The 12,500-nt window shown below is 43.7% G+C and overlaps 1 pseudogene; it reads right to left on the bottom strand.

Moving 5' to 3' along the window:
- Positions 1 to 801, bottom strand: part of LOC149130323 (uncharacterized) — a 943-nt pseudogene extending 142 nt beyond the window's left edge.
- Between the last annotated feature and the right edge of the window lie 11,699 nt (positions 802 to 12,500).

The raw sequence follows: 12,500 nt of genomic DNA, 5'->3' as shown, positions 1-12,500 counted from the left end.
TTAAAACTAGACTTAGCTCTATCGTTCTGCTTTTGCTCACTCTTCAAGCGGTAACAATCTTGTCACTTGTCTTTAGCCTTCCCACAATGCCAGCAACATACATCAATTACCTCTTCGTTCTTTTCACAAGGCCTACAACTATCCTTAAGCCTACCAGCTTCAAAGATTTTCCATCTCTTTGATTGGAATCCGGGACTGTAGCCCATTCGGTAATTTCCGATGCTAGACCTGACATACGACTCAAATTCCAGAGCTCTAGCCAGTGCCTCTTGTGTAGTACTTGGCTGTCTGCTTCGCCTGCACTTTCAGATTCGCACTCTCCAGAGGATCGATGAACTATTGTTTCAAAAGAAGAGCGAACAGATCAAGGGTTGCTGTAGGGTAGGCTTTATGCACCCTGCTCTCCAGGTCCTGAGCTAGCTGTTGCAGGGGATCTCCTCTAGCCTTTACATGAGTACGAAAGCGCGCCCTGTACATTTCGCTCTGGTACATAGTACCATATTTTCTCTGCGGAGCTTTGCCAACGCCGAATAACAATCTCTGTTCACTACTGACAACTAGATAAGCACCTTTAATTCAAGACCATTCAAACTGGACTCGGTAGGCCTCCGAAGACATTTTGCCATCGAATTCCTGTGGCATCTTACTAATAGGGATTTCACGGTCACCTTGAACTTCACGGGATCCGGGCCTAAACATTGGAGCATCGTTGTGTGGCGCAGTAACAACAACTACTTCATGCTCAGCAGCCTGAGACTCGGTGGCACTCAACCTTTCCACAGAACCACTGTCCAGAACCATTTCCGTTGTTAGCCATTCTTCATTCAATGATGTTGTTCTTTACGTCCACACGCTACGGTGTTCATTCCCGCCTCCGTCCCTCATCCGCCACTGAACTACCAAATTATCTCTTCTTGTGTGTTACACCTGACTTTTCCTCTCTCATGCACCCTACCCCAGCGCATAACATCTCACTTTTGTCCTCCCCAAACCAATTCTATCTTCATTACGACCCTTTAGCTGCACTCCTCTGCTTCTGCTCTCTTCTTGCATCCCTCTGACTACCCCAATTCATGTACCATTGGGCATCGCCATCCCGCATTCACCACTGCCTACATATAATCCTTATAAATATTACCTACAACACTTATCTATCTATCTCTCGCCCAGTTCTCATACACACTTGCAAACCCCTACCCACTAACACTCCTAGCTCCTCTCTCTCTCCGCAGTCCCGTCTACTCATCTGGTGCCTTCAAGACACAACTGGACACCTCATCACCACCATTTGTCTCTTGGCATCTACAAATGATCTTCAGGTCCAAGTTTATGTGTCCGTTTTGTGTCCGTTCTTCAGTAACAGCTTGATGTATTTGTGAGCTGTCAACGGCGATGGAGGACATAAACGTTGTAGTTGAGAAAAGGTTAATCGACGAGGAAAACAGGAAACGATCGCAATGTTGGAAAAGAGTGATATGCATCATGATGATTGCCGCAAGGAATCAAACTGCCGACATCATCATTGATGCTGAATTCTGGGAGAAAACTGTAAACGCTGGAAGTGGTGGCATTGACTGCTACAACGGAGACTACGAAACCGTTGTAGTTTATTTCGTTGCTGCCTTTCTTTTCCTCCCTCTTTCTTTCTCTTTGATTTCCTTCTTGCTCCGTCTTTCTCCCCTCTCTTCTCTTGTTTTCCTTTCCTTCTTTCTCTCTCTCCTTGTCTCTGTCTCTGCCATCTCATTATAAAATTCTCTTCACTGCCGATTTTGCTTTTCCTCTCATCCCATGCTCTTCCCTCTTAAAACACACACACACACACAAACACACACACACATACACACACACACACAAACACACTCACACACACACACACACACACACACACACACACACATATATATATATATATATATGCATATATATATATACATACATATATGTATATATATTAATATATATATATATATATATATATATATATATATATATATATATATATATATATATATATATATATATATATATATATATATATATATATATATATATATAAATATATTTATATAAATAAGGATAAGATCGATATTTAAAATATTGATTTTATCAAGTGGCCAGCATGGGAATAAAAACCATCAGAGGTAACAATTATTTAAAATTATAATATAGGGTATCTAAGAAATACCGCCACGCTTAAAAATAGCAGTCAAATCTTGACTCTAGACCACAATAAATGTTCATATAGCACAAAAGAGCGAAGACGAAGACAATCTTCGCTCTTTTGTGCTATATGAACATTTATTGTGGTTTAGAGTCAAGATTTGACTGCTATCTTTCAGCGTGGCGGTATCTCTTAGATACCCTGTATTATATTTTTAAATATATATAAATATATATATATATATATATATATATATATATATATATATATATATATATATATATATATATATATATATATATATGTGTGTGTGTGTGTGTGTGTGTGTGTGTGTGTGTGTGTGTGTGTGTGTGCATATATATATATATATATATATATATATATATATATTGGACCAATTGCATGAACTAAAAGTTGGAGGGGGATGCGATAAACTATGTGCATCAACTTGTTATAAAAGTAGGTAGTATTTTTACCTCTGCCTGATTCTTGCGCAAGGTCTGAATTGTGCGTTTCGATTTAATCAGTTATTTTTTCAAAGTTTTAAAGGAAGTGACAAAGGAGCATATTTGGCATATTTTGCTTTATGACTTCAATAAACGTAACAAGGCAACGGAAGTGCAAGGAATATTAATGCAGTATAGGGTGATCGGACAATAAGCGTAAGCTAGTGTCAATGGTGGCTCCAGAAATTCCGATCAGGAAACTATAGCCTAGAAGACGAACCTCGTCCAGGAAGATCTGTAAAGCCTGATGAGGACGTCCGCCAAAAACTGGTGGAACAAATTCCCATCGTAACTGTTGAGGAACTAGCAGAAAAGCTTGGATTTGTTCATTCAACCATTCATCAACACCTGCATGCCATCGGAAAGACGACCATCTGTGGTTTCATGATGAAAGGTGCTCGTCCATCAGGATAATGCTCAATCACATTCGGTGAGGTTGACATTCCAAAGACTGGAGTAATTTGAATGAGAAATGATGCCCAACCCCATCTTCGCCTGACATTGCCCATCTGATTATCATTTATTCAAAATCATTCGTACGGAAAAAAATATGAATTCTATAGACGACGTCAGAAGAGTACTGGAGGAGATTTTCTCGTTAACGACAAGTAGATTTTGGACGAGGGACCTTGCAAGTCTACCAAATAGATGGAAGAACATAGCAGAAAATGAAGGAGTGTATATTTGAGATTAAAAAAGAACTTTGTTAATCTTAATTTTGAAAAATAAAAGTACAAAATTACCGCATTATTTATGGGATGATCCAGTCTATGTGTATGCCTTTCACCCACCGACTTTCACCTCAATATTATTACAATTCCGTTTCTCTCTCTTGTCCTTCTATTCATCTGTCTTTCTACCTACCTGTCCAACTCTGTCTGTCTTTCTCTCTCTCTTTCTCTCTCTCTCTCTCTCTCTCTCTCTCTCTCTCTCTCTCTCTCTCTCTCTCTCTCTCTCTCTTTATATATATATATATATATATATATATATATATATATATATATATATATATATATATATATATATATATATTTCTCACTCTCAAGCACACTGACCCTCTGCACTATATAAAATGACACCAATATTACTAGTGTTAAGGGAAGATACTCATAAATATAATGCGTTTTTATTGAGAGTTATCTCCCTTGAAGATTGACAATGCCAGCTATTGTACTTTCGATGTGGAATTAACTTCTGAATGGAGGCTACTCTCGAAGTATATAATTCCTTTACTTTCCTTTACTTGTTTCAGTCATTTGACTGCGGCCATGCTGGAGCACCGCCTTTAGTCGAATCAAATCCACCCCAGGACTTATTCTTTTGTAAGCCTAGTACTTGTTCTATCGCACACTTTTTGCCGAACCGCTAGATTACGGGGACCAAAACACACCAGCATCGGTTGTCAAGCGATGTTGGGAGGACAAACACAGATACACAACATTTACACACATACATATATATATATATATATATACATATATACGACGGTTTTTTTTTTCAGTTTCCGTCTCCCAAATCCACTCAGAAGGCCTTGGTCGGCCCGAGGCTATAGTAGAAGACACTTGTCCAAGGTGCCACGCAGTGGAAATGAACCCGGAACCATGTGGTTTGTAAGCAAGCTACTTTATTTCATTAGATTGGCCATTTAGGCCTTACAGAGAGGGGACGAACAAGGACAGACAAACGTAAAGTAGCTGCCGACTGGACACGGACATTAATGAGATGAGGATGATTACCACACAGCCACTCCTGCGCCTATAATTGTTCACATTTACGAGTTATCTCCCTTGAAACATTAACAATCTTACCCACTATGAAGCAGATTCTATTAATCGTCGTTTGCTTGTTTCAAAACTTGGACAACTGCCAAGCTGGAGCACCACATCGACGTGTTTACTCGCACTCATCGATGGCAGTACTTATCTCTCTTTGGACTGCTGCTCATTCCTTCGTCCCCATTTTGTCGAATTGCTATGTTACGATGACCGAAGCATTGCCAAGATTGAATATGAAGCGGTGATTAGAGACAGACACAAGTCACAGATATGGATGTGTGTGTGTGTTTGTGTGTGTGTGTGTGTATGCGTGTGTATGTGTGTATGTGTGTATGGGTGTGTGTGTGTGCGCGTGTTTGTGTAATGTGTCCTCCCGCTCTCCCAGTGGAGGGAGAGACGGAGGAAGTCGAGGAGGTGGAAACCTCCTCGAAAAAGGAATAAGAAGGAAGAAGGTGGGCAACAATGAAAAGTTGCGGGGGAAGACCAGGAGCTTCCGCCAAAAGTGGGAGTGTGCACTACTTCAACGCCCCCCCCTCCCCACAAAAAAGAAAAAGAAAAAGAAGAAGATCGGGACACGGCCAGCACTTGATAGTGTACCGCCGGCGTGTCCCGATACACTGTTGGTGGGAATTGTGCCAACAACGGAGGAAAGCCTGTCGGCAGGAATTGTGTCGCCAACAGCAGAAGCTGTGGGCTGGCCCTGTGAGAAACAGGAATGGCTACTCCTGTTCCGTAAGGTAGGAGCTGTAGAAAAATTTGTTAAGCGCACTGTGAAGAGTCGAGGGGAGGGAGCCCTCGCCTGTGCTGAGAAGCCTGACTGTGCTGAGGAGCCTGATTGGCCTCCGCAGGTACCTGCGGAGGTCGTGTCGGATAATGACCTAAGCATGGTGGTGAATTCCTTCTGCCTTCGCAAATTCTGGTTCGCGGAGTGGGCTAACCTAGGTCTATCATTGTGCTGGAGAGACACACTGAATATGGTCGGGGCGGTAAACAAGTAAGAGCACGAATGCCTCATATTGTGGGATCATGTGATCCATAAATGAAATATTATAAGAAGCAAGTGCCTGAATAATTTGGTGTTTTATGTTTGAGGTTCATAGCCTCAATTTCTAAATTTTTCTGATTTATAAAAGAACAGTGTTTTAGTGAAGCAAAGTTCGGCGGGCGGCTTTTGTCTTCTCCCATTTATACCATCATGTTTATCATCCATTTCATCTCATTAATATGTTTGCCCAGCCCGCAGCTACACTGTGTACTGCCTTTATGGCAAATCTATTGAAATAAAGTAGCTAGCTTACCAACCACATGGTTCCGGGTTCATTCCCACTGCGTGGCACCTTGGGCAAGTGTCTTCTACTATAGCCTCGGGCGGACCAAAGCCTTGTAAGTGGATTTGGTGGACGGAAACTGAAAGAAGCCCGTCATATATATATATATATATATATATATATATATATATATATATATATATATATATATATTTGTGTGTGTGTGTGTGTGTGTGTGTGTGTGTGTGTGTGTGTGTGTGTTTGTCCCCCCAACATCACTTGACAACCGATGGTGGTGTGTTTACGTCCCCGTAACTTAGAGGCCGATATAATAAGTACTAGGCTTCCAAAGAATAAGATCTGGGGTCGATTTTCCCGAATAAAAGGCGGTGCTCTAGCATGGCCGCAGTCAAAATGAATAAAACAAATAAAATAGTAAAAGAGTAAAGAATGAGAAAAACTGAAAGTAATTGTAAGCATTTTTATTGTTATTAACTAAACGTTAATAAAGTAACTTATCTCTATGTATTCTTCATCTTCTTATTTCGTTACTGCCCACAAGGGGCTGCACACAAAAGGGACAAACTGGGACATACGAACGGTTTAAGTCGATTATATTCACCCCAGTGAGTAACTGGTACTTATTTAATCGACCTCGAAAGGATGAAAGGCAAATTCAACCTCGGCGGAATTTGAACTCAGAACGTAACGGCAGACGAAATACGGTTAAGCATTTCGCCCGTCGTGCTAACGTTTCTGCCAACTCACCACCTGGCAGAAACGTTTGAACATTTATGTATTCTTCATTTTCTTCTTGTTCATTATGTATATATGTATGTATGTATGTGGTTGGGAAGCAACACTCTTTACTAAGTCAATTTCTTCTTTAAAAACCCTTCTTAAGTTCGCTTCGATTTTTGTGTAAAAAACTGAAGTAAAATTGAATGATTGACGGTCTCAAGAAAGAAAATTAGTGCGGTCGATTACTCGGAATAATCGCGTCGATTGGGTGCTCCAGCATGACCGTAATGAAAAGAGTGAAAGAAGTAAACGATGCACGATAAATCCTATTTTCTAGTTAGGCTACATGTATCCATCTTTTTTCGAAACATTTGCTAGACAACACTTGCCTCTCTACTCTCACCTTCCTTTTCAAGTGATACTTGAAAAAGTTGATGAGAGATTGACCAGAGAGGAAAGTATTTGTCTCTAATCCTTTCAGACGCGTCCACCAGATGCATTCTTTGGCCATAGCCACAAGTACGATAAATACAGCTCTTCCTTCCCGTTTAAAGGAAGGAGGCGTGACGATATTGACGATAGACTCGGTTGATAAACCGACTCGTCCCACACGTGACAGCAGTCGTTCGACATAAACCCACAGCTCCGAAATGGTTGGACACTGCACGAGTGCGTGCAGAACGGTTTCATCGCTCTGACCGCATCTCGGGCAGGTCGGCCCCGCATTTCGCGAGCCGTGTCTATAGAGCTTATCCCGAACGGGTAGCGCCTCTCGGTAACACTGCCAGGCCAGGGATCTCTGGAAGTTGTCCATAGGTCCCGGCCCGAAAGTCGTCCTGAACAGGCGGGTCAGGTTTTCCTCGTCGACGCCCAGGTTCGCCCTGAGATCGTCGTCGTACCTGCCCTCCACTAATCACCTATAGAATGACTTCGTTGTGATGCAGCCGCTCAAGGTCGACCCGGGACGGCAAAGTTGTTGCAGGGCAATGCGACACTCACGGTGCCATTCGCCATTCCTCGGCCTCTTTTTGATCCACGACTGCAGCTCGGTCATGGAGACGAGCTGCGGGAAAGCGCGTCGCACAAACGGCAAACCACACCTGCTCACCGTCGTCTACGTAGAGCCGGCGATGTCGCAGTCTCAGCGCATGTCTGCGCATCATCAACCACGGCATGCTCAGCCCTCCTTTCAGCGGGTGTTGGCAACAAACGGATCGCCTCACCATCGGAACGCTTCCTTTCCATAAAAGGCGGAAGAGGATGCGCTCCATTTCAGTGATGGCGCGATCGGGACAAGGCACGACGGTCAGGCGGTATTCGATGACGGACGCGATGTACGCGTTCGCCACCTCCGCCCGACTTTTTAGGGACAGCTTCCTCTCGGACCATTGCCGGCAGAGAGTGGCCACCCTACTCGTTATCTCGCCCCAGTTCTTCTCCGTTTGCAGGTCCGGACCGAACCAGACTCCGAGCAACTTGACCGGACCGTCCGTCCAGCGTCTCACTACTGAGGCGCTGCCGGACGGTATGGGCTTGCTTCTCCAGGTGCCGAGCAGCAAACCCACCGACTTATCCCGGTTGATTTTCGCTCCCGTCACCGCTTCGTAGTCTTTCAGCGTCTTGCCGACAAGCTCGATGTGCTCGTGGCTAGACGCTATGACGGTGACGTCGTCCGCGTATGCCGACACGCTCGTCCCGCACCCCAGTTCTAGCGGGATGCCCCTCAGTGTCGCCAGCTTCCGCAGTAGTGGCTCGAGAGTCAATACGTACAGGAGCGGTGACAGGGGGCATCCCTGACGAACCGAACGTGCAATGACGAAGGATCCCGATAGACGTCCATTGACGCGAACAACCGAACGGATGCCTTTGTACAAGGCAGCCATCCAGCCACGGAAAACGGGACCGAAGCCGGCCACTTCGAGGACGGCCTCCAAGTATCGATGGTCTACCCTATCGAAAGCTTTGGATTGATCCAAATTGATCAGGGCCCCACCCATGCCAGGTTCCTTAACTACCCTCTCTATGATGTAGCGCATCAGATGGAGGTTGTCATGGATGCTCCGGCCCGGCACGGCGCACGTCTGCTCCGTGCCGACCAGTTTCTCGATGACAAGCGCCAACCACTTGGCTAACACCTTGGCCAAAATTTTCAAGTCTGCATTGAACAGAGTGATGGGCCTAAAGTTATCTATGACGTCCCCCTTGTTTGGATCTTTCTTCAGCAGCGTTACCGTTCCTCGGCTCACAAAACCGGGAATGCTCCCGTTCTGCTGCCAGTTGCAGTACACGGCCGCCAAGACGTCTCCAAACAAGTCTGGCATACAGTTGTAAAGCTCGTAGGGCAGACCATCCAAACCCGGAGATTTGTCCGTCGAGCAACCCGCCATCGCGTCCCTCACCTCCTCCGCCGTGATGACCCCTTCGCAGCACTCCGCCTCTCTTGCCGAGAGTCGTGGCAAGCTGTGCAGGTAGGCACTAAAGTCCACCCTGCCTTCTCGCTCGCCACTCCTCCCGAACAGTCGGGCAAAATGCCGCTGAAACACCTCGCACATCTTGCTCGGCTCGAGCAATTCGCGCCCCTGTTCGTCTACCAGAGACCGGATGGTGGCTCTGTTACCCCGCTGCGCCTCCGCCACCCGGGCCTCTCGTGCGGCTCCAACACCTTCATTCCTCAGAGCACGCATCCTTGCCCTGACAGCACACCCTTCGTGTTTAGCATTGAAGTGTTGGTCGAGGGCCAACCTCGCCGCTAAAACGTTGGATGCGATGCCACTTCGCAATGCCTCTTCTAACTTTATCACTAGCTCCCCCTCTACTCTGTTCCTCTCTACATCTAGTGCCCTGCTATACCTTATTGCTTCCGCCCTTACTGCTCTCTTGGGGGCAAACCACCATTTGTTGTTGACGATGGCTCCCGTCAAAGCCCTCTTTACCAACGTGCTAATCCGGTCTCTGAAAACCTGTCTCGACGGGAAAGACGCGTTTAGTTTCCAGTAACCGGGACCTTGCCTATGTGCCTTATCTAAGTCTAGCGTACACGTCACAAGTGTGTGATCCGTGTAGCTGACTATGTGGAACTGTGGACATCCTAAACTATCTCTGTCTCTTGTCCTACACACTATCCTATCTAGATACGATCTCGACGACCCAATGCGGTTGCTCCAAGTCCACGTTGGCACGTTTGGGTGGTCGAGTCGGTACTTGTCAGACAACTGGAAGCGTCTTAGAAGGTCTATGAGGCCTTTGCATCCCCTTCTAGTTTTGACACTCCCCACGTAGTCTAGATGCGTGTCCAAGGTAGCATTCCAATCCCCCACTAAAAGTAAGGGACGAGACGTTCCCAGGAATACTTCTAGACGTCGAAAGAAGTCCGACCGACTTGTTAAAGGAGGCACATAAACTGCCAGCAACCGAAAGCGCCTCCATCGCTGCCGTCCACATCTAGGACAACCAGTCTACTCTCCGGGTCCGTAAATATCGTCTTTACTTGGAGATCCAGACTCTTGCGAAAAAGAACCGCCGTGCCACTACCGCCCATCCTCGGCAGACAGGGAGAAAAATAAATGTTAAACTGTCCGCCAAACATGGACTTTAGGGCCCGCGGTTCATGGAGTCTGGTCTCACTAATGGCTATGATATCCAAATTGTGTGACTTGATGTCATTTAAGAGGTACCCTTGTTTCCAAGGCGACCCCAAGCCACGTACATTCACACAGCCAATCTTCACCATGATTCTATCAAAATTTGTGTTTTACACACGAAAGGAGAGAGAGAGAGAGAGTTACTTACTGTCCGAAAGTTCTTGGCTCTTGGCCTCACAACCTTCTCTCAGAAGGATTTTGTATTGTTTTTTTGATGAATATTTCTGGAATCTCCCTACTGTATCCGGGTAGAGAGATTTCAGTGTATTGTATGTGCTCCGTGTCACATGTATGATTTTGATGTGTTGTGGTGGTGTTGTGCGTGGGTGATTGCTTGTTTTCGTGTCATTATCTGTTATGTTAGTGTTTGACCTAATGAATTTCATTAGGTCTGGGTTGTTTGTGTTTATCGCTGTCAAACTTGTTGTGGGGTTCTGTGTTGGTGCGTTTGTGTTGGTGTTTTTGTTTTCTGTGGATGTGTTGGTTTCGGGGCTGGTAAACCTCCCCGCTTTGTTTGTTTGTTTTTCCGTTCTTTTTTTCCCCTTTTTCTTCTTCCCCCCGTGGCCACTTGCCAAGCCGCTGTGTCATCTTCATCTGACATGTCGGAGGAATCGGAGGGTGGGAGGGGAAGGGTGTTGGGGTCTATTTTTGTGTGGGTTGATTTTGTTGTTGGTGGTGTTGGTGCTGTTTCGTGACAGTTGGGATGTGGTGTTTTGGTTTTTGGGGGTGGGGTGGGAGTTTTTTTCGTGTTCCCTTCTTGTGGGGTTGTTGTTGTTGGTGTTGGTGGTGGTGATGGTGCTGATTCTGTTCTTGGTGGTACTGGTGGTGTTGTTGTTTGGTTCGTCTGTGTTGCTGGCTGCTGGCGTTTTTCCATTTCGTTGTACAACTGCTTGACCAGTTGTGCATATGGCGGTGTAGGCAGTAATGCTGTTTTTTTCTTGTGCTTTTCTTGTGGTTGTTGTTGTTGTTGTCGTTTTTCTTTGTATTGTTGCCGTTGTTGTTGCCTTTTCTTCTGGGCTACTGGGCATGTTTTTTCAAGGTGAGTTTTGCTACTACAAACGTAGCAAACTGGCCTTCTGCCTTCGACGAAAACATGAAAAATTGAACCCTCAGTTAATTGGATTCTATGTGGAATTTTTTCCAGTTTGCTGGATCAATTTGTACCAGGAGTTGAAATTCCTGGCCAATCCAGTTTTGATTGCAAACGGCAGATGCTTCTAATATATTTATCTCCTCCTTTATGCCTAGACATATGGCAGATACTAGCCATTCTTCCTCAATTTCAGGAGGCACATATATATATGTGTGTGTGTATCAGTATGCATGTATATGTGTGTGTTTGTGTATGTGTATTTATGTATGCATGTACGCTCTCACACATTTATTGGTATGTGTTATCCAACCCACTATCCGACAGCGTCCAATTCTCTAACGGTTTTTTTCAAATGAATCAAGTCATAACCTTATCCATCTATTGTTTTCATAATCGGTCATAATGTCTTACATTTAAGATGATTCCCATGCTTTCCCTGATGAGAAGGTTACAATTTTAATATCAAAGATCCCTATGGATCACACAGGTTGTAATCCTTTGAAACATATGTAGGAATAAAGTATGCAATTATAACATGCGTTTTCTCCAATCCTTAAATTCTTATATATATATATATATATATACATATATATATATATATATATATATATATATATATATATATATATATATATATATATATATATGTTCCGAGCACGCAATCTCAGATCAGGTCACTTGCTATGCAAGTACATCTGCGTAAATACAAAGATTATCTCTATGAAATGTTATAGTTTAATCGAAATGAAAGTCAAATATTTCATTGATACCGTTCAGCCCTCACACACATATGTCTAATAACCTAACTCACGCAGAAAGATACACACAGTGTGAGATATATATACCCACACATACATTCACAGACGATTACACTGTAAATCTGTCCTCTAAATGGGATAAATGCAAACGTTTTGGCTATCGCAATTTAACCGATGTGTAATTTGGTGTTGGGGTTAGACAGACTTATTGAAAATGAGAAAGAACCGAAGACATGCGGAAACATTAAAATGTATTGAAATGATGAAATAGTTATCTTTCATTACATGATATATAAAATCTACGAAACATTATTATTATTAGTAGTACTAAAAAATATATTATATTATATTATATAAAGAAGAAAATATTATTTAAATTGATATATTGAATCATATATATTTATTCATTTTCCCTCGCTATAATTATGAGCATTCCTATAAATGTCTATGATGCACAAACTTTGTACTTTTTCAGCTTCTGCATTGGTTCATCTCCAACTTTCAGACTATGTATGTGCATGCGTGTGTTTACGTATTTATACATGTGTGTATATGTA

Source organism: Octopus bimaculoides, chromosome 29 (genome assembly GCF_046866305.1).
Source record: "Octopus bimaculoides isolate indiv1 chromosome 29, ASM4686630v1, whole genome shotgun sequence".
Lineage (NCBI taxonomy): Eukaryota > Metazoa > Mollusca > Cephalopoda > Octopoda > Octopodidae > Octopus > Octopus bimaculoides.
Note: the sequence above shows the minus strand (reverse complement) of the source record. Positions and strands in the feature narration are given on the sequence as shown.